At 48.2% G+C, this 21,878-nt stretch overlaps 1 protein-coding gene across 1 annotated transcript in view; it reads right to left on the bottom strand.

The window, feature by feature from the left end:
* Positions 1 to 21,878, bottom strand: part of LOC138286786 (CD5 antigen-like) — an 800,618-nt gene that overhangs the window by 114,643 nt on the left and 664,097 nt on the right. The window lies entirely within an intron of this gene.

Genomic DNA, 21,878 nt, shown 5'->3' with positions numbered 1-21,878 from the left:
AAAAGTCGCGGTTCCCAGCAATGCAGCCCAGCGAGGTGAGGCAAGGACTTACCTCCACCAAACTTGGACTGAAGAGTCACTGGACTGTGGGGGTCACTTTGACAGAGTTGCTGGATTCGAGGGACCTCGCTCGTCGTGCTGAGAGGAGACCCAAGGGACCGGTAATGCAGCTTTTTGGTGCCTGCGGTTGCAGGGGGAAGATTCCGTCGACCCACGGGAGATTTCTTCGGAGCTTCTGGTGCAGAGAGGAGGCAGACTACCCCCACAGCATGCACAAGCAGGAAAACAGTCGAGAAGCCGGCAGGATCAGCGTTACAGAGTTGCAGGATTCGTCTTAGCTACTTTGTTGCAGTTTTGCAGGCTTCCAGCGCGGTCAGCAGTCGATTCCTTATCAGAAGGTGAAGAGAGAGATGCAGAGGAACTCTGATGAGCTCTTGCATTCGTTATCTAAAGTTTCCCCAGAGACAGAGACCCTAAATAGGTAGAAAAGAGGGTTTGGCTACTTAGGAGAGAGGATAGGCTACTAACACCTGAAGGAGCCTATCAGAAGGAGTCTCTGACGTCACCTGGTGGCACTGGCCACTCAGAGCAGTCCAGTGTGCTGGCAGCACCTCTGTTTCCAAGATGGCAGAGGTCTGGAGCACACTGGAGGAGCTCTGGACACCTCCCAGGGGAGGTGCAGGTCAGGGGAGTGGTCACTCCCCTTTCCTTTGTCCATTTTCGCGCCAGAGCAGGGGCTAAGGGGTTCCTGAACCGGTGTAGACTGGCTTATGCAGAATTGGGCACATCTGTGCCCAAGAAAGCATTTCCAGAGGCTGGGGGAGGCTACTCCTCCCCTGCCTTCACACCATTTTCCAAAGGGAGAGGGTGTAACACCCTCTCTCAGAGGAAGTCCTTTGTTCTGCCATCCTGGGACAAGCCTGGCTTGACCCCAGGGGGGTAGAAACCTGTCTGAGGGGTTGGCAGCAGCAGCAGCTGCAGTGAAACCCCAGGAAAGGCAGTTTGGCAGTACCAGGGTCTGTGCTACAGACCACTGGGATCATGGAATTGTACCAATAATGCCAGGATGGCATAGAGGGGGCAATTCCATGATCTTAGACATGTTACATGGCCATATTCGGAGTTACCATTGTGAAGCTACATATAGGTAGTGACCTATAGGTAGTGCACGCGTGTAATGGTGTCCCCGCACTCACAAAGTTCAGGGAATTGGCCCTGAACAATGTGGGGGCACCTTGGCTAGTGCCAGGGTGCCCTCACACTTAGTAACTTTGCACCTAACCTTTACCAGGTAAAGGTTAGACATATAGGTGACTTATAAGTTACTTAAGTGCAGTGTAAAATGGCTGTGAAATAACGTGGACGTTATTTCACTCAGGCTGCAGTGGCAGGCCTGTGTAAGAATTGTCAGAGCTCCCTATGGGTGGCAAAAGAAATGCTGCAGCCTATAGGGATCTCCTGGAACCCCAATACCCTGGGTACCTCAGTACCATATACTAGGGAATTCTAAGGGTGTTCCAGTAAGCCAATGTAAATTGGTAAAATTGGTCACTAGCCTGTTAGTGACAATTTGAAAGAAATGAGAGAGCATAACCACTGAGGTTCTGATTAGCAGAGCCTCAGTGAGACAGTTAGTCACTACACAGGTAACACATTCAGGCAGACTTATGAGCACTGGGGCCCTGGAGAACAGGGTCCCAATGACACATACAACTAAAACAACATATATACAGTGAAAAATGGGGGTAACATGCCAGGCAAGATGGTACTTTCCTACACAACCCCCCCCCCAAACGAAGGACAATAAGACTAGCCATGACCTGTTGAGTCTTCATTGTCTAAGTGGAAATATCTGGAGAGTCCATCTGCATTGGAGTGGCTACTCCCAGGTCTATGTTCCACTGTATAGTCCATTCCCTGTAGGGATATGGACCACCTCAACAATTTAGGATTTTCACCTTTCATTTGTTTTAGCCAAAGTAGAGGTTTGTGGTCTGTCTGAACAATGAAGTGAGTGCCAAACAGGTATGGCCTCAACTTTTTCAGAGCCCACACCACAGCAAAGGCCTCCCTCTCTATGGCAGACCAACGCTTTTCTCTAGGGGTCAACCTCCTACTAATAAAAGCAACAGGTTGATCCTGGCCCTCAGAATTAAGTTGTGATAGGACTGCCCCTACTCCTAATTCAGATGCATCTGTCTGGACATAGAATTTTTTAGAGTAACAAGGGCTTTTCAGGACAGGTGCAGAGCACATGGCCTGCTTCAGCTCCTCAAAAGCTTTCTGACAGTTTGCTGTCCATAATACCTTTTTAGGCATCTTCTTGGAGGTGAGGTCATTAAGAGGGGCTGCAATGGAGCCATAGTTTTTAATTAACCTCCTGTAATACCCAGTGAGGCCTAGGAAGGCTCTCACCTGAGTCTGTGTAGTAGGGGGAACCCAGTCTATGATAGTTTGTATTTTCCCCTGAAGTGGTGCAATCTGTTCCCCACCAACAAGGTGTCCCAGATAAACCACCTTACCCTGCCCTATCTGGCACTTTGAAGCCTTGATAGTGAGGCCTGCCTTTTGCAGGGCCTCCAAAACTTTCCATAGGTGGATCAGGTGCTCATCCCAGCTGGAGCTAAAGACAGCTATATCGTCTAGATATGCTGCACTGAAAGCTTCCAGCCCTTGCAGGACTGTGTTCACCAACCTCTGAAAAGTGGCAGGTGCATTTTTCAAACAAAAAGGCATTACAGTAAACTGGTAATGTCCTCCAATGGTAGAAAATGCAGTCTTAGGTTTAGCATCTTCTGACAATTTGATCTGCCAATACCCTGCAGTCAAGTCAAAAGTGCTTAGATACTTGGCAGATGCCAGGGTATTTATGAGCTCATCTGCCCTGGGTATAGGGTGAGCATCAGTTTTGGTTACCAAGTTGAGACCTCTATAGTCTACACAAAACCGCATTTCCTTCTTTCCATCTTTGGAATGGGGTTTTGGTACAAGTACCACAGGAGAAGCCCATGGACTTTCAGAGTGCTCAACCACTCCTAGTTCTAACATTTTCTGGACCTCTTGCTTTATGCAGTCCCTGACATGGTCAGGCTGCCTATAGATCTTACTTTTGACAGGTAAACTGTCTCCAGTATCTATAGTGTGCTCACACCAAGAAGTGGTGCCTGGCACAGTAGAGAAGAGTTCTGAAAATTGTCCTAGGAGATTTATGCAATTATCTTTCTGCTCAGCAGTAAGACAATCAGGCAAAACTACACCTTCCACAAGAGCATCTTGTTCTGTGGAAGAGAAGAGATCAGGTAGAGGATCACTGTCTTCTTCCTGTCCCTCATCAGTTGCCATGAGCAGGGTGAGATCAGCCCTGTCATAGTAGGGTTTCAGGCGGTTGACATGGAGCACCCTAAGGGGACTCCTGGCAGTGCCTAAGTCAACCAAGTAGGTGACTTCACCCTTCTTTTCAACAATTGTGTGGGGACCACTCCATTTATCTTGGAGTGCTCTTGGGGCCACAGGCTCCAAGACCCACACTTTCTGCCCTGGTTGGTACTGAACCAAAACAGCCTTCTGATCATGCCATTGCTTCTGGAGCTCTTGGCTGGCCTGAAGGTTTTTACTGGCCTTTTTCATGTACTCCGCCATCCTTGATCTGAGGCCAAGTACATAGTCCACAATATCCTGCTTAGGAGCTTTTAAAGGTTGTTCCCAACCCTCCTTTACAAGTGTGAGTGGACCCCTAACAGGGTGTCCAAAAAGAAGTTCAAAGGGGCTGAAGCCCACTCCTTTCTGGGGTACCTCCCTGTAGGCAAAAAGGAGGCATGGTAGAAGGATATCCCATCTCCTGCGGAGTTTTTCAGGGAGACCCATAATCATGCCTTTGAGAGTTTTATTAAATCTCTCCACCAGTCCATTTGTTTGTGGATGATAGGGTGTTGTGAACTTGTACGTTACACCACACTCCTTCCACATGGCCTTTAAGTATGCAGACATGAAATTGCTTCCTCTGTCTGATACTACTTCCTTTGGGAAGCCCACCCTGGAAAATATTCCCAGGAGGGCCTTTGCCACTGCAGGAGCTGTAGTGGTCCTTAAAGGAATAGCTTCAGGATATCTTGTGGCATGGTCCACTACCACCAAGATAAACCTATTGCCTGAAGCAGTAGGAGGGTCAAGGGGGCCAACTATGTCAACCCCTACCCTTTCAAAGGGAACCCCAACCACAGGCAGTGGGATAAGGGGTGCCTTTGGGGTGCCACCTGTCTTGCCACGGGCTTGACAGGTTTCACAGGACTTACAAAATTCTTTTGTGTCCTCAGACATCCTAGGCCAATGAAACAGGGGAACAAGCCTGTCCCAAGTTTTCATTTGTCCTAGATGCCCAGCTAAGGGAATGTCATGTGCCAGTGTTAGGAGGAACTTTCTGTACTCCTGAGGAATCACTAATCTCCTGGCAGCTCCAGGTTTAGGATCCCTATGCTCAGTGTACAAGAGGTTGTCCTCCCAGTAAACTCTGTGAGAGTCACTGACATCCCCATTAGCCTGTTTGACAGCTTGCTGTCTGAGACCCTCTAATGTGGGACAGGTTTGCTGTGCCACACTCAGCTCCTCTCTGGCAGGCCCCCCTTCACCCAAAAGCTCAGCAGTGTCTGCTTCCAGCTCCTCTGGTGTAGGTTCTGCACAGAGAGGGAATTCTTCTTCCTCAGAAGTAGAATCCACTGTAGAGGGAGGGATAGTAGGAAGTGGTTTGCTTCTACTAGCCCTAGCTTTAGGGAGCACTTGGTCCATTGTTCCAGGATCCAAGCTTCCCTGTCCTTTTTGCTTTTTGGCCTGAGCCCTTGTCAAAGCAAAAATATGCCCTGGGATGCCCAGCATTGCTGCATGGGCCTCCAACTCCACATCTGACCAAGCTGATGTCTCCAAATCATTCCCTAATAGACAGTCTACAGGTAAATCTGAAGCTACCACAACTTTCTTTGGACCAGTTACCCCCCCCCAGTTGAGATTTAGAACAGCCATGGGGTGGCTTTGTGTTATGTTGTGAGCATTGGTTACTTGGTACTGGTGTCCAAGTATGTGTTGTTCAGGGTGCACCAGTTTCTCAATCACCACTGTGACACTGGCACCTGTGTCCCTGTAGGCCTGGACCTCAACACCATTTATTAGGGTTAGTTGCTTGTACTTCTCCAAGTTATGGGGGCAAGCAACCAAAGTGGCTAAATCAATAGCCCCTTCAGAGACTAAAGTAGCCTCTGTGGTCTCCCTAATCAGACCAACCCCAACTAAATTACCAAAAGTGAGCCCAGCTACTCCCTTGGATTGGCTATTAGTAGGTTTGCTCCCACCACCACTGCTATTAGTAGGGACACTAGGTGTAGCAGTAGGGGTTGTAGTGGTAGGAGCTGTGGTGCCTTTCTTTGGACAACTGGGATCTGTTGTCCAATGGCCTTTTATTTTACATAAATAGCACCATGGTTTCTTTTCCTTGTTCTGATTAAAGGAGGATTTGGACCCACCACCCCCACCAGAGTGTTTTTGTGGGCCTGATGAAGAATCATTTTTAGATTTGTCCCCACCCTTGTCTAAAGACTTACCATCCTTCTTTTTGTTGCCATCTTTGTCACCCCCTGTATGAACTTTTCTGTTCACTCTTGTTCTGACCCATTTGTCTGCCTTCTTTCCCAATTCTTGGGGAGAGGTCAGATCAGAGTCCACCAGGTACTGGTGCAACAAATCAGACACACAATTATTAAGAATATGCTCTCTCAGGATCAAGTTATACAGGCTTTCAAAGTCAGTAACCTTACTGCCATTTAACCACCCCTCCAAGGCCTTCACTGAATGGTCAATGAAATCAACCCAGTCTTGTGAAGACTCCTTTTTGGTCTCTCTGAACTTTATCCTGTACTGTTCAGTGGTTAAGCCATAACCATCCAGGAGTGCATTCTTAAGAACTTGGAAATTATTGTCATCACTTTCTTTCACAGTAAGGAGCCTATCCCTACCTTTTCCACTAAATGATAGCCATAGGATAGCAGCCCACTGCCTTTGAGGGACATCCTGTACAACACAGGCCCTCTCAAGTGCAGCAAACCACTTGTTAATGTCATCCCCCTCCTTATAAGGGGGAACTATCTTGTGCAGATTCCTGGAATCATGCTCTTTTGCAGGATGACTATGGGGAATACTGCTGCTGCCACCATGGGTATCTAAACCCAACTTCTGTCTTTCCTTCTCTAATTCAAAAAACTGTCTATCTAAATCCAGCTGTTGCTGTTTAAGCTTCAGTCTGGATTGCTCCACTCTCAATCTATTGAGCTCCCTTTCTAACATTCTGTCATCAGGGTGGGTGGGAGGGACATTCCTAGACACAGAAGTATGGTGAGAATGGACAGAAGGAGACCTGTCCCTTACAGAGGGCACCCTAACAGCTTGGCTGACAGTGTAATGTGAGAGCACATCATCTGTATGATGTGACTCCACCTCAGTACCAACTATGCTAGACTGTCTTGTAATCAGAAGGCTAAGAAGTTTCTTTCCTGAACCTTTACCTGGGGGTGTCCCTGGATCAGATTGAGAACCATTAGCTACTTTTTCAACAGATGGGGCACTTTTAGCCTTATCCTGTTCTCTAAGCATGTTAATTAACAGTTCCAAGGAAGGATTCTTCCCTACACTCAAACCTCTCTCTATGCAGAGACTCCTTGCTCCTTTCCAGCTAAGGTGATCATATGCAATCTTAGACAGGTCAACATTTTGGCCTGTGCCAGACATTTTTAGAGAGAGTTAAAGTGATAGAAAAAGAGAAAAAAGTTTCAGAACTTTTTAGAAAGACAGAAAAAAACTTTTTAAACTTTTAAGAACTTTTTGAAAGTTTAGAAGTACTTTTCAGCACTTTAGAAAAGAGTGAAAAGAGGAAATGCAAAACTTTTTAGCAAAGTGTACACACACTGAACTTGTTTTGTATATTTTTCTCTTATGAAAAGTACAATGACAAGAGTGGTAAGTAGTCTCAAAGCACTTATCCCACCGCTGCACAACCAATGTAGGAGGCTGGACTGGCTTGTAGTGAGTACCAAGGGGTACTTGCACCTTGCACCAGGCCCAGTTATCCCTTATTAGTGTATAGGGTGTCTAGCAGCTTAGGCTGATAGATAATGGTAGCTTAGCAGAGCAGCTTAGGCTGAACTAGGAGACGTGTGAAGCTACTACAGTACCACAAGTGTCACTTGCACAATATCATAAGAAAACACAATACACAGTTATACTAAAAATAAAGGTACTTTATTTTTATGACAATATGCCAAAGTATCTCAGTGAGTACCCTCAGTATGAGGATAGCAATTATACACAAGTTATATGTACACAATACCAAAAATATGCAGTATAGTCTTAGAAAACAGTGCAAACAATGTATAGTTACAACAGGATGCAATGGGGACACATAGGGATAGGGGCAACACAAACCATATACTCCAAAAGTGGAATGCGAACGACGAATGGACCCCAAACCTATGTGACCTTGTAGAGGGTCGCTGGGACTATTAGAAAATAGTGAGAGTTAGAAAAATAGCCCTCCCCAAGACCCTGAAAAGTGAGTGCAAAGTGCACTAAAGTTCCCCAAAAGACAAAGAGTCGTGATAGAGGAATAATGCAGGAAAGACACCAACCAACAATGCAACAACTGTGGATTTCCAATCTAGGGTACCTGTGGAACAAGGGGACCAAGTCCAAAAGTCACAAGCAAGTCGGAGATGGGCAAATGCCCAGGAAATGCCAGCTGCGGGTGCAAAGAAGCTTCTACTGGACAGAAGAAGCTGCGGTTTCTGCAGGAACAAAAAGGGCTAGAGACTTCCCCTTTGGTGGATAGATCCCTCTTGCTGTGGAGAATCGTGCAGATGTGTTTTCTCGCCAAAAGAACGCTAACAAGCCTAGCTAGCTGCAAATCTTGTGGTTAGCGTTTTTGGACGCTGCAGTGGCCCAGGAGGGACCAGGAGGTCGCAAATTAGATCAGGAGAAAGAGGGGACGTCGAGCAAGACAAGGAGCCCTCTCTGAAGCAGGTTGCTCCCAGAGAAGTGCCAGAAACAGGCACTATGAGGATGCGTGAAACGGTGCTTGCCGAAGTTGCACAAATGAGTCCCACGTCGCCGGAGACCAACTTAGAAAGTCGTGCAATGCAGGTTAGTGTGCCGTGGACCCAGGCTTGGCTGTGCACAAAGGATTTCCGCCGGAAGTGCACAGGGGCCGGAGTAGCTGCAAAAGTCGCGGTTCCCAGCAATGCAGCCCAGCGAGGTGAGGCAAGGACTTACCTCCACCAAACTTGGACTGAAGAGTCACTGGACTGTGGGGGTCACTTGGACAGAGATGCTGGATTCAAGGGACCTCGCTCGTCGTGCTGAGAGGAGACCCAAGGGACGAGTAATGCAGCTTTTTGGTGCCTGCGGTTGCAGGGGGAAGATTCCGTCGACCCACGGGAGATTTCTTCGGAGCTTCTGGTGCAGAGAGGAGGCAGACTACCCCCACAGCATGCACAAGCAGGAAAACAGTCGAGAAGGCGGCAGGATCAGCGTTACAGAGTTGCAGTAGTCATCTTAGCTACTTTGTTGCAGTTTTGCAGGCTTCCAGCGCGGTCAGCAGTCGATTCCTTATCAGAAGGTGAAGAGAGAGATGCAGAGGAACTCTGATGAGCTCTTGCATTCGTTATCTAAAGTTTCCCCAGAGACAGAGACCCTAAATAGCCAGAAAAGAGGGTTTGGCTACTTAGGAGAGAGGATAGGCTACTAACACCTGAAGGAGCCTATCAGAAGGAGTCTCTGACGTCACCTGGTGACACTGGCCACTCAGAGCAGTCCAGTGTGCTGGCAGCACCTCTGTTTCCAAGATGGCAGAGGTCTGGAGCACACTAGAGGAGCTCTGGACACCTCCCAGGGGAGGTGCAGGTCAGGGGAGTGGTCACTCCCCTTTCCTTTGTCCAGTTTCGCCCCAGAGCAGGGGCTAAGGGGACCCTGAACCGGTGTAGACTGGCTTATGCAGAATTGGGCACATCTGTGCCCAAGAAAGCATTTCCAGAGGCTGGGGGAGGCTACTCCTCCCCTGCCTTCACACCATTTTCCAAAGGGAGAGGGTGTAACACCCTCTCTCAGAGGAAGTCCTTTGTTCTGCCATCCTGGGACAAGCCTGGCTTGACCCCAGGGGGGTAGAAACCTGTCTGAGGGGTTGGCAGCAGCAGCAGCTGCAGTGAAACCCCAGGAAAGGCAGTTTGGCAGTACCAGGGTCTGTGCTACAGACCACTGGGATCATGGAATTGTACCAATAATGCCAGGATGGCATAGAGGGGGCAATTCCATGATCTTAGACATGTTACATGGCCATATTCGGAGTTACCATTGTGAAGCTACATATAGGTAGTGACCTATATGTAGTGCACGCGTGTAATGGTGTCCCCGCACTCACAAAGTTCAGGGAATTGGCCCTGAACAATGTGGGTGCACCTTGGCTAGTGCCAGGGTGCCCTCACACTTAGTAACTTTGCACCTAACCTTTACCAGGTAAAGGTTAGACATATAGGTGACTTATAAGTTACTTAAGTGCAGTGTAAAATGGCTGTGAAATAACGTGGACGTTATTTCACTCAGGCTGCAGTGGCAGGCCTGTGTAAGAATTGTCAGAGCTCCCTATGGGTGGCAAAAGAAATGCTGCAGCCTATAGGGATCTCCTGGAACCCCAATACCCTGGGTACCTCAGTACCATATACTAGGGAATTATAAGGGTGTTCCAGTAAGCCAATGTAAATTGGTAAAATTGGTCTGTGAGAAAGTAGCCTCTTTCTAGCCTTTTTACCCCCACTTTTGGCCTGTTTGTGAGTGTATGTCAGGGTGTTTTCACTGTCTCACTGGGATCCTGCTAGCCAAGGCCCAGTGCTCATAGTGAAAACCCTATGTTTTCAGTATGTTTGTTATTTGTCACTGGGACCCTGCTAGTCAGGACCCCAGTGCTCATAAGATTGTGGCCTATATGTGTGTGTTCCCTGTGTGGTGCCTAACTGTCTCACTGAGGCTCTGCTAACCAGAACCTCAGTGGTTATGCTCTCTCATTTCTTTCAAATTGTCACTAACAGGTTAGTGAACAATTTTACCAATTTACATTGGCTTACTGGAACACCCTTATAATTCCCTAGTATATGGTACTGAGGTACCCAGGGTATTGGGGTTCCAGGAGATCCCTATGGGCTGCAGCATTTCTTTTGCCACCCATAGGGAGCTCTAACAATTCTTACACAGGCCTGCCACTGCAGCCTGAGTGAAATAACATCCACGTTATTTCACAGCCATTTTACACTGCACTTAAGTAACTTATAAGTCACCTATATGTCTAACCTTTACCTGGTAAAGGTTAGGTGCAAAGTTACTTAGTGTGAGGGCACCCTGGCACTAGCCAAGGTGCCCCCACATTGTTCAGAGCCAATTCCCTGAACTTTGTGAGTGCGGGGACACCATTACACGCGTGCACTACATATAGGTCACTACCTATATGTAGCTTCACAATGGTAACTCCGAATATGGCCATGTAACATGGCTAAGATCATGGAATTGCCCCCTCTATGCCATCCTGGCATTGTTGGTACAATTCCATGATCCCAGTGGTCTGTAGCACAGACCCTGGTACTGCCAAACTGCCTTTCCTGGGGTTTCACTGCAGCTGCTGCTGCTTCCAACCCCTCAGACAGGTTTCTGCCCCCCTGGGGTCAAGCCAGGCTTGTCCCAGGATGGCAGAACAAAGGACTTCCTCTGAGAGAGGGTGTTACACCCTCTCCCGTTGGAAAATGGTGTGAAGGCAGGGGAGGAGTAGCCTCCCCCAGCCTCTGGAAATGCTTTCTTGGGCACAGATGTGCCCAATTCTGCATAAGCCAGTCTACACCGGTTCAGGGACCTCTTAGCCCCTGCTCTGGCGCGAAACTGGACAAAGGAAAGGGGAGTGACCACTCCCCTGACCTGCACCTCCCCTGGGAGGTGTCCAGAGCTCCTCCAGTGTGCTCCAGACCTCTGCCATCTTGGAAACAGAGGTGCTGCCAGCACACTGGACTGCTCTGAGTGGCCAGTGCCACCAGGTGACGTCAGAGACTCCTTCTGATAGGCTCCTTCAGGTGTTAGTAGCCTATCCTCTCTCCTAAGTAGCCAAACCCTCTTTTCTGGCTATTTAGGGTCTCTGTCTCTGGGGAAACTTTAGATAACGAATGCAAGAGCTCATCAGAGTTCCTCTGCATCTCTCTCTTCACCTTCTGCCAAGGAATCGACTGCTGACCGCGCTGGAAGCCTTCAAAACTGCAACATAGTAGCTAAGACGACTACTGCAACTCTGTAACGCTGATCCTGCCGCCTTCTCGACTGTTTTCCTGCTTGTGCATGCTGTGGGGGTAGTCTGCCTCCTCTCTGCACCAGAAGCTCCGAAGAAATCTCCCGTGGGTCGACGGAATCTTCCCCCTGCAACCGCAGGCACCAAAAAGCTGCATTACCGGTCCCTTGGGTCTCCTCTCAGCACAAGGAGCGAGGTCCCTCGAATCCAGCAACTCTGTCCAAGTGACTCCCACAGTCCAGTGACTCTTCAGTCCAAGTTTGGTGGAGGTAAGTCCTTGCCTCACCTCGCTAGACTGCATTGCTGGGAACCGCGACTTTTGCAGCTACTCCGGCCCCTGTGCACTTCCGGCGGAAATCCTTTGTGCACAGCCAAGCCTGGGTCCACGGCACTCTAACCTGCATTGCACGACTTTCTAAGTTGGTCTCCGGCGACGTGGGACTCCTTTGTGCAACTTCGGCAAGCACTGTTTCATGCATCCTCGTAGTGCCTGTTTCTGGCATTTCTCCGGGTGCTACCTGCTTTAGAGAGGGCTCCTTGTATTGCTCGATATTCCGTCTCTCTCCTGGTCCAATTTGCGACCTCCTGGTCCCTCCTGGGCCTCAGCAGCGTCCAAAAACTCTAACCACACGATTTGCAGCTAGCAAGGCTTGATGGCGTTCTTTCGGTGAGAAAACACTTCTGCACAACTCTCCACGGCGAGAGAAATCCGTCCACCAAAGAGGAAGTCTCTAGCCTTTTTTTTTCCTGCAGAAACCGCAGCTTCTTCTGTCCAGTAGAAGCTTCTTTGCACCCGCAGCTGGCATTTCCTGGGCATTTGCCCATCTCCGACTTGTTTGTGACTTTTGGACTTGGTCCCCTTGTTCCACAGGTACCCTAGATTGGAAATCCACAGTTGTTGCATTGTTGGTTTGTGTCTTTCCTGCATTATTCCTCTAACACGACTTCTTTGTCCTTAGGGGAACTTTAGTGCACTTTGCACTCACTTATCAGGGTCTTGGGGAGGGCTAATTTTCTAACTCTCACTATTTTCTAATAGTCCCAGCGACCCTCTACAAGGTCACATAGGTTTGGGGTCCATTCGTGGTTCACATTCCACTTTTGGAGTATATGGTTTGTGTTGCCCCTATCCCTATGTGTTCCCATTGCATCCTATTGTAACCATACATTGTTTGCACTGTTTTCTAAGACTATACTGCATATTTTTGGTATTGTGTACATATAACTTGTGTATATTTGCTATCCTCATACTGAGGGTACACTCTAAGATACTTTGGCATATTGTCATAAAAATAAAGTACCTTTATTTTTAGTATAACTGTGTATTGTGTTTTCTTATGGTATTTTGCAAGTGACACTTGTGGTACTGTAGTAGCTTCACACGTCTCCTAGTTCAGCCTAAGCTGCTCTGCTAAGCTACCATTATCTATCAGCCTAAGCTGCTAGACACCCTATACACTAATAAGGGATAACTGGGCCTGGTGCAAGGTGCAAGTACCCCTTGGTACTCACTACAAACCAGTCCAGCCTCCTACATTGGTTGTGCAGTGGTGGGATAAGTGCTTGAGACTACTTACCACTCTTGTCATTGTACTTTTCATAAGAGAAAAATATACAAAACAAGTTCAGTGTGTGTACACTTTGCTAAAAAGTTTTGCATTTCCTCTTTTCACTCTTTTCTAAGTGCTGAAAAGTAATTCAAACTTTCTAAAAAGTTCTAAAAAGTTAAAAAAGTTTTTTTCTGTCTTTCTAAAAAGTTCTGAAAACTTTTTTCTCTTTTTCTATCACTTTAACTCTCTCTAAAAATGTCTGGCACAGGCCAAAATGTTGATCTGTCCAAACTTGCATATGACCACCTTAGCTGGAAAGGAGCAAGGAGTCTCTGTGTAGAGAGAGGTTTCAGTGTAGGGAAGAATCCTTCCTTGGAATTGTTAATTAACATGCTTAGAGAACAAGATAAGGCCATAAGTGCCCCATCTGTTGAAAAAGTACCTAATAGTTCCCAATCTGATTCAGGGTCTCCCCCAGGAAAAGATTCAGGAAAGAAACTTCCTATCCTGCCCATGACTAGACAGTCTAGCATAGTTGGTAATGATGGAGAGCCACAGCATACAAATAGTGTTGTCTCACATCATAGCAAAAGCATTTATTCTCACCACACTGGTAGTAATGTTTCTGTTAGCCAAGCTGTTAGGGTGGCTTCTGTAAGGGACAGGTCTCCTTCTGTCCATTCTCACCATACTTCTGTGTCTAGGAATGTCCCTCCCACCCACCCTGATGACAGAATGTTAGAAAGGGAGCTCAATAGATTGAGAGTGGAGCAATCCAGACTGAAGCTTAAACAGCAACAGCTGGATTTAGATAGACAATCCTTAGAAGTAGAGAAGGAAAGACAGAAATTGGGTTTTGAAACAAACCCATGGTGGCAGCAGCAGTATTCCCCATAGTCATCCTGTAAAAGAGCATGATTCCAGGAATCTGCACAAGATAGTTCCCCCTTATAAGGAGGGGGATGACATTAACAAGTGGTTTGCTGCACTTGAGAGGGCCTGTGTTGTACAGGATGTCCCTCAAAGGCAGTGGGCTGCTATCCTATGGCTATCATTTAGTGGAAAAGGTAGGGATAGGCTCCTTACTGTGAAAGAAAGTGATGCCAATAATTTCCAAGTTCTTAAGAATGCACTCCTGGATGGTTATGGCTTAACCACTGAACAATACAGGATAAAGTTCAGAGAGACCAAAAAGGAGTCTTCACAAGACTGGGTTGATTTCATTGACCATTCAGTGAAGGCCTTGGAGGGGTGGTTACATGGCAGTAAGGTTACTGACTTTGAAAGCCTGTATAACTTGATCCTGAGAGAGCATATTCTTAATAATTGTGTGTCTGATTTGTTGCACCAGTACTTGGTGGACTCTGATCTGACCTCTCCCCAAGAATTGGGAAAGAAGGCAGACAAATGGGTCAGAACAAGGGTGAACAGAAAAGTTCATACAGGGGGTGACAAAGATGGCAATAAGAAGAAAGATGGTGAAAAATCTCAAGATAAGCATAGGGATAAGGGTAAAACCAAAGATCCTTCTTCAAATCTTAAACACTCTTCAGAGGGTGGGGATAAAACAAATTATTCCTCTTCTTCTCAACCCACACACATTAAAAAGCCTTGGTGCTTTGTGTGTAAAAACAAAGGCCATAGGCCAGGGGATAAGTCCTGTCCAGGTAAACCCCCTGAGCCTACCACCACTAATACATCAAGCTCTAGTGCCCCTAGCAGTAGTGGTACTAGTGGTGGGACTGCTGGCAACAGTCAAGTTAAAGGTGTAGTTGGGTTCACTTATGGGTCCATAGTAGAAACTGGGGTAGTCAGTCCCAAGACAGTTTCTGTCACACCTAGTGGCACTGGCCTTGCCACACTGGCTGCTTGTCCCCTTACAATGGATAAGTACAGGCAGACAGTTTCAATAAATGGTGTTGAAGCCTTGGCCTACAGGGACACAGGTGCCAGTATCACTTTGGTGACTGAAAACCTAGTGCATCCTGAACAACACATCATTGGACAACAGTATAAGATTATTGATGTCCATAACTCCACTAAGTTTCTTCCCTTAGCTATAATTCAGTTTAGTTGGGGTGGAGTTACTGGCCCTAAGCAGGTGGTGGTATCACCTAGCTTACCTGTAGACTGTCTCTTAGGTAATGACCTAGAGGCCTCAGGTTGGGCTGATGTAGAGTTTTATGCCCATGCAGCCATGCTGGGCATCCCTGAGGAATTGTTCCCTCTCATTTCTACTGAATTGAAAAAGCAAAGGAGAGAAGGCCTGAAACCTCAGGATCCCTCTCCATCAACAGGTAAAAAGGGTATCACAGTATCCCCTAACCACCCTACCATTCAGGATACCATTCCTGTGGTGGGAGAAACCTCTCCTGGGGTGGCACCTGTTCCAAGGGAATCATCAGCTGGCATAGCTGTACTCCCTGAGGTGGAAGTACCTCTCTGTGGGATAACTAACATTGGTGACAAAAAGAGCACCATTTTAGTTAACATGGAGCATCCCTCCAACCCTCCCAGAGAAACTTTAGAGCAGAAACCCTGCACTGCCTCACAACACGTAGGACAGCATCCCTGCCCTAGTGTGGAGCTCATAGGACAGCATCCCTGCCCTGCTCCAACTCAAGAGAAACAGCATCCCTGTTCTCTCTTCCAGCCATATGGACAACGTTTTTGCCCAGCTATGGCTTTTCTGAGACAGCATCCCTGTCTGGCATTTCCATCACTACAAATAGGTTCAGTGGACAATTCCCACTGCTCTAAACTAAAACTTACTGATAGAAACTCTGAAAGAACATCTTCACATTGTTGCTTAGATAAAAAACTTCAAACAGGGTGGTTTACATCCCCACAGGGAAGTAACCATATAGTGGATGGTAAAGGGAGTAACCAGTCTATTGCAGAGCTACTCTCTACTTATCACCACTTAGACAATAAAGTCTCAACTGGCCAAGGTTAGCCTTATTGTCCTTCGTTTGGGGGGGGGTTGTGTGAGAAAGTAGCCTCTTTCTAGCCTTGTTACCCCCACTTTTGGCCTGTTTGTGAGTGTATGTCAGGGTGTTTTCACTGTCTCACTGGGATCCTGCTAGCCAAGGCCCAGTGCTCATAGTGAAAACCCTATGTTTTCAGTATGTTTGTTATGTGTCACTGGGACTCTGCTAGTCAGGACCCCAGTGCTCATAAGATTGTGGCCTATATGTGTGTGTTCTCTGTGTGGTGCCTAACTGTCTCACTGAGGCTCTGCTAACCAGAACCTCAGTGGTTATGCTCTCTCATTTCTTTCAAATTGTCACTAACAGGTTAGTGACCAATTTTACCAATTTACATTGGCTTACTGGAACACCCTTATAATTCCCTAGTATATGGTACTGAGGTACCCAGGGTATTGGGGTTCCAGGAGATCCCTATGGGCTGCAGCATTTCTTTTGCCACCCATAGGGAGCTCTAACAATTCTTACACAGGCCTGCCACTGCAGCCTGAGTGAAATAACGTCCACGTTATTTCACAGCCATTTTACACTGCACTTAAGTAACTTATAAGTCACCTATATGTCTTACCTTTACCTGGTAAAGGTTAGGTGCAAAGTTACTTAGTGTGAGGGCACCCTGGCACTAGCCAAGGTGCCCCCACATTGTTCAGAGCCAATTCCCTGAACTTTGTGAGTGCGGGGACACCATTACACGCGTGCACTACATATAGGTCACTACCTATATGAAGCTTCACAATGGTAACTCCGAATATGGCCATGTAACATGTCTAAGATCATTTAATTGCCCCCTCTATGCCATCCTGGCATTGTTGGTACAATTCCATGATCCCAGTGGTCTGTAGCACAGACCCTGGTACTGCCAAACTGCCTTTCCTGGGGTTTCACTGCAGCTGCTGCTGCTGCCAACCCCTCAGACAGGTTTCTGCCCCCCTGGGGTCAAGCCAGGCTTGTCCCAGGATGGCAGAACAAAGGACTTCCTCTGAGAGAGGGTGTTACACCCTCTCCCTTTGGAAAATGGTGTGAAGGCAGGGGAGGAGTAGCCTCCCCCAGCCTCTGGAAATGCTTTCTTGGGCACAGATGTGCTCAATTCTGCATAAGCCAGTATACACTGGTTCAGGGACCCCTTAGCCCCTGCTCTGGCGCGAAACTGGACAAAGGAAAGGGGAGTGACCACTCCCCTGACCTGCACCTCCCCTGGGAGGTGTCCAGAGCTCCTCCAGTGTGCTCCAGACCTCTGCCATCTTGGAAACAGAGGTGCTGCCAGCACACTGGACTGCTCTGAGTGGCCAGTGCCACCAGGTGACGTCAGAGACTCCTTCTGATAGGCTCCTTCAGGTGTTAGTAGCCTATCCTCTCTCCTAAGTAGCCAAACCCTCTTTTCTGGCTATTTAGGGTCTCTGTCTCTGGGGAAACTTTAGATAACGAATGCAAGAGCTCATCAGAGTTCCTCTGCTTCTCTCTCTTCACCTTCTGATAAGGAATCGACTGCTGACCGCTCTGGAAGCCTGCAAAACTGCAACAAAGTAGCTAAGACGACTACTGCAACTCTGTAACGCTGATCCTGCCGCCTTCTCGACTGTTTTCCTGCTTGTGCATGCTGTGGGGGTAGTCTGCCTCCTCTCTGCACCAGAAGCTCCGAAGAAATCTCCCGTGGGTCGACGGAATCTTCCCCCTGCAACCGCAGGCACCAAAAAGCTGCATTACCGGTCCCTTGGGTCTCCTCTCAGCACGACGAGCGAGGTCCCTCGAATCCAGCAACTCTGTCCAAGTGACTCCCACAGTCCAGTGACTCTTCAGTCCAAGTTTGGTGGAGGTAAGTCCTTGCCTCACCTCGCTAGACTGCATTGCTGGGAACCGCGACTTTTGCAGCTACTCCGGCCCCTGTGCACTTCCGGCGGAAATCCTTTGTGCACAGCCAAGCCTGGGTCCACGGCACTCTAACCTGCATTGCACGACTTTCTAAGTTGGTCTCCGGCGACGTGGGACTCCTTTGTGCAACTTCGGCGAGCACCGTTTCACGCTTCCTTGTAGTGCCTGTTTCTGGCACTTCTCCGGGTGCTACCTGCTTCAAAGAGGGCTCCTTCTCTTGCACGACGTCTCGTCTATCTTCTGGTCAAATGTGCGACTTCCTGGTCCTTCCTGGGCCTCAGCAGCGTCCAAAAACGCTAACCACACGATTTGCAGCTAGCAAGGCTTGTTGGCGTTCTTTCGGCGGGAAAACACTTCTGCACGACTCTCCGCGGCAAGCGAAATTTGACCACCAAAGGGAAAGTCTCTAGCCCTTTTTGTTCCTGCAGAAACCGCAGCTTCTTCTGTCCAGTAGAAGCTTCTTTGCACCCGCAGCTGGCATTTCCTGGGCATTTGCCCATCTCCGACTTGCTTGTGACTTTTGGACTTGGTCCCCTTGTTCCACAGGTACCCTAGATTGGAAATCCACAGTTGTTGCATTGTTGGTTTGTGTCTTTCCGCATTATTCCTCTATCACGACTTCTTTGTCTCTTGGGGAACTTTAGTGCACTTTGCACTCACTTATCAGGGTCTTGGGGAGGGCTAATTTTCTAACTCTCACTATTTTCTAATAGTCCCAGCGACCCTCTACAAGGTCACATAGGTTTGGGGTCCATTCGTGGTTCACATTCCACTTTTGGAGTATATGGTTTGTGTTGCCCCTATCCCTATGTGTTCCCATTGCATCCTATTGTAACCATACATTGTTTGCACTGTTTTCTAAGACTATACTGCATATTTTTGGTATTGTGTACATATAACTTGTGTATATTTGCTATCCTCATACTGAGGGTACACTCTAAGATACTTTGGCATATTGTCTTAAAAATAAAGTACCTTTATTTTTAGTATAACTGTGTATTGTGTTTTCTTATGGTATTGTGCAAGTGTCACTTGTGGTACTGTAGTAGCTTCACACGTCTCCTAGTTCAGCCTAAGCTGCTCTGCTAATCTACCATTATCTATCAGCCTAAGCTGCTAGTCCCCCCAGACACTAATAAGGGATAACTGGGCCTGGTGCAAGGTGCAAGTACCCCTTGGTACTCACTACAAACCAGTCCAGCCTCCTACATGGTCACTAGCCTGTTAGTGACAATTTGAAAGAAATGAGAGAGCATAACCACTGAGTTTCTGATTAGCCGAGCCTCAGTGAGACAGTTAGTCACTACACAGGTAACACATTCAGGCACACATATGAGCACTGGGGCCCTGGAGAACAGGGTCCCAATGACACATACAACTAAAACAACATATATACAGTGAAAAATGGGGGTAACATGCCAGGCAAGATGGTACTTTCCTACAGCTAGTGACCAATTTCACCAATTCACATTGGCATTCTGGAACACCCTTCTAATTCCCTAGTATATGGTACTGAGGTACGCAGGGTATTGGGGTTCCAGGAGATCCCTATGGGCTGCAACATTTCTTTGGCCACCCATAGGGAGCTCTGACAATTCTTACACAGGCCTGCCACTGCAGCCTGAGTGAAATAACGTCCACGTTATTTCACAGCCATTTACCACTGCACTTAAGTAACTTATAAGTTACCTATATGTCTAACCTTCACCTGGTGAAGGTTGGGTGCTGAGTTACTTAGTGTGTGGGCACCCTGGCACTAGCCAAGGTGTCCCCACATCGTTCAGGGCAAATTCCCCGTACTTTGTGAGTGCGGGACACCATTTCACGCGCGCACTATACATAGGTCACTACCTATGTATAGCGTCACAATGGTAACTCCGAACATGGCCATGTAACATGTCTAAGATCATGGAATTGTCACCCCAATGCCATTCTGGCATTGGGGAGACAATTCCATGATCCCCCGAGTCTCTAGCACCGACCCGGGTATTGCCAAACTACCTTTCCCGGGGTTTCACTGCAGCTGCTGCCAACCCCTCAGACAGGTTTCTGCCCTCCTGGGGTCCAGCCAGGGCTGGCTCAGGAAGGCAGAACAAAGGACTTCCTCAGAGAGAGGGTGTTACACCCTCTCCCTTTGGAAAAAGGTGTCAGGGCTGGGGAGGAGTAGCCTCCCCCAGCCTCTGGAAATGCTTTGATGGGCACAGATGGTGCCCATCTCTGCATAAGCCAGTCTACACCGGTTCAGGGATCCCCCAGCCCTGCTCTGGTGCGAAACTGGACAAAGGAAAGGGGAGTGACCACTCCCCTGACCTGTACCTCTTAGGGGAGGTGCCCAAAGCTCCTCCAGTGTGCTCCAGACCCCTGCCATCTTGGAAACAGAGGTGTTTGTGGCACACTGGACTGCTCTGAGTGGCCAGTGCCATCAGGTGACATCAGAGACTCCTTCTGATAGGCTCTTACCTGTATTGCTAGCCTATCCTCCTTCCTAGGTAGCCAAACCGCCTTTTCTGGCTATTTAGGGTCTCTGCTTTGGGGAATTCTTTAGATAACGAATACAAGAGCTCCTCAGAGTTCCTCTGCATCATTCTCTTCACCTTCTGCCAAAGGATCGACTGCTGACTGCTCAGGACGCCTGCAAAACCGCAACAAAGTAGCCAGCGACGACTACTGCAACCTTGGATCGCTTCTCCTGCCGCTTTCTCGCTTGTTTCCTGGTGGTGCATACTCTGGGGGTAGCCTGCCTTCTTCTTTCACCAGGAGCTCTGAAGAAATCTTCTTTGGGACGACGGACTCTTCCCCCTGCAACCGCAGGCAACAAAAGACTGCATCACCGGTCCTCTGGATCCCCTCTCAGAACGACGAGCATGGTCCCTGGAACTCAGCAACTCTGTCCAAGTGACTCACACAGTCCAGTGACTCTTCAGTCCAAGTTTGGTGGAGGTAAGTCCTTGCCTCCCCACGCTAGACTGCATTGCTGGGTACCGCGTGATTTGCAGCTGCTCCGGCTCCTGTGCACTCTCCCAGGATTTCCTTCGTGCACAGCCAAGCCTGGGCCCCCAACAGTGCACAATCTGAGTTGTCCTCCGGCGTCGTGGGACTCCATTTTGTGTCTTCGGGTGAGCTCCTGTTCACTCCTCTTCCAAGTGCCTGTTCCGGTACTTCTGCGGGTGCTGCCTGCTTCTGTGAGGGCTCCCTGACTTGCTGGGCGCCCCCTCCATCTCCTCATCCAAGTGGCGACATCCTGGTCCCTCCTGGGCCACAGCAGCATCCAAAAACCCTAACCGCGACCCTTGCAGCTAGCAAGGCTTGTTTGCAGTCTTTCTGCGTGGGAAGACCTTTGCAAGTACTTTCCCACAGTAGTGCACATGTGTAATGGTAACTCCGCACTCACGAAGTCCGGTAATTTGGCCCTGGGCAACGTGGGGCACCTTTGCTAGTGTAAGGGTACCCTCACATTTAGTAACTTTGCACCTAGCCTTCAGTAAATGAAGGTTAGACATATAGGTGACTTATAAGTCACTTATGTGCAATGAAAAATGGCTGTGAAATAACGTGGACGTTATTTCACTCAGGCTGCAGTGGCAGTCCTGTGTAAATATTGTCTGAGCTCCCTATGGGTGGCAAAATAAATGCTGCAGCCCATAGGGATCTCCTGGAACCCCAATACCCTGGTTACCTAGGTACCATATACTAGGGAATTATAAGGGTGTTCCAGTATGTCAATTGAAATTGGTAAAAGTGGTCACTAGCCTGTTAGTGACAATTTAGAAAGCAGAGAGAGCATAACCACTGAGGTTCTGGTTAGCAGAGCCTCAGTGAGACAGTTAGGCATCACACAGGGAACACATACATATAGGCCACAAACGTATGAGCACTGGGGTCCTGGCTAGCAGGGTCCCAGTAACACATAACAAACATACTGACAACATAGGGTTTGCACTATGAGCACTGGGCCCTTGCTAGCAGGATCCCAGTGAGACTGTGAAAACACCCTGACATATACTCACAAACAAGCCAAAAGTGGGGGTAATAAGGCTAGAAAGAGGCTACTTTCTCACACAACCCTCCTGTAGGAGGCTGGACTGGCTTGTAGTGAGTACCAAGGGGTACTTGCACCTTGCACCA

This window comes from Pleurodeles waltl, chromosome 3_2, assembly GCF_031143425.1.
Source record: "Pleurodeles waltl isolate 20211129_DDA chromosome 3_2, aPleWal1.hap1.20221129, whole genome shotgun sequence".
Taxonomy (NCBI): Eukaryota; Metazoa; Chordata; class Amphibia; order Caudata; family Salamandridae; genus Pleurodeles; species Pleurodeles waltl.
This window is presented reverse-complemented; position numbering and strand designations above follow the sequence as displayed.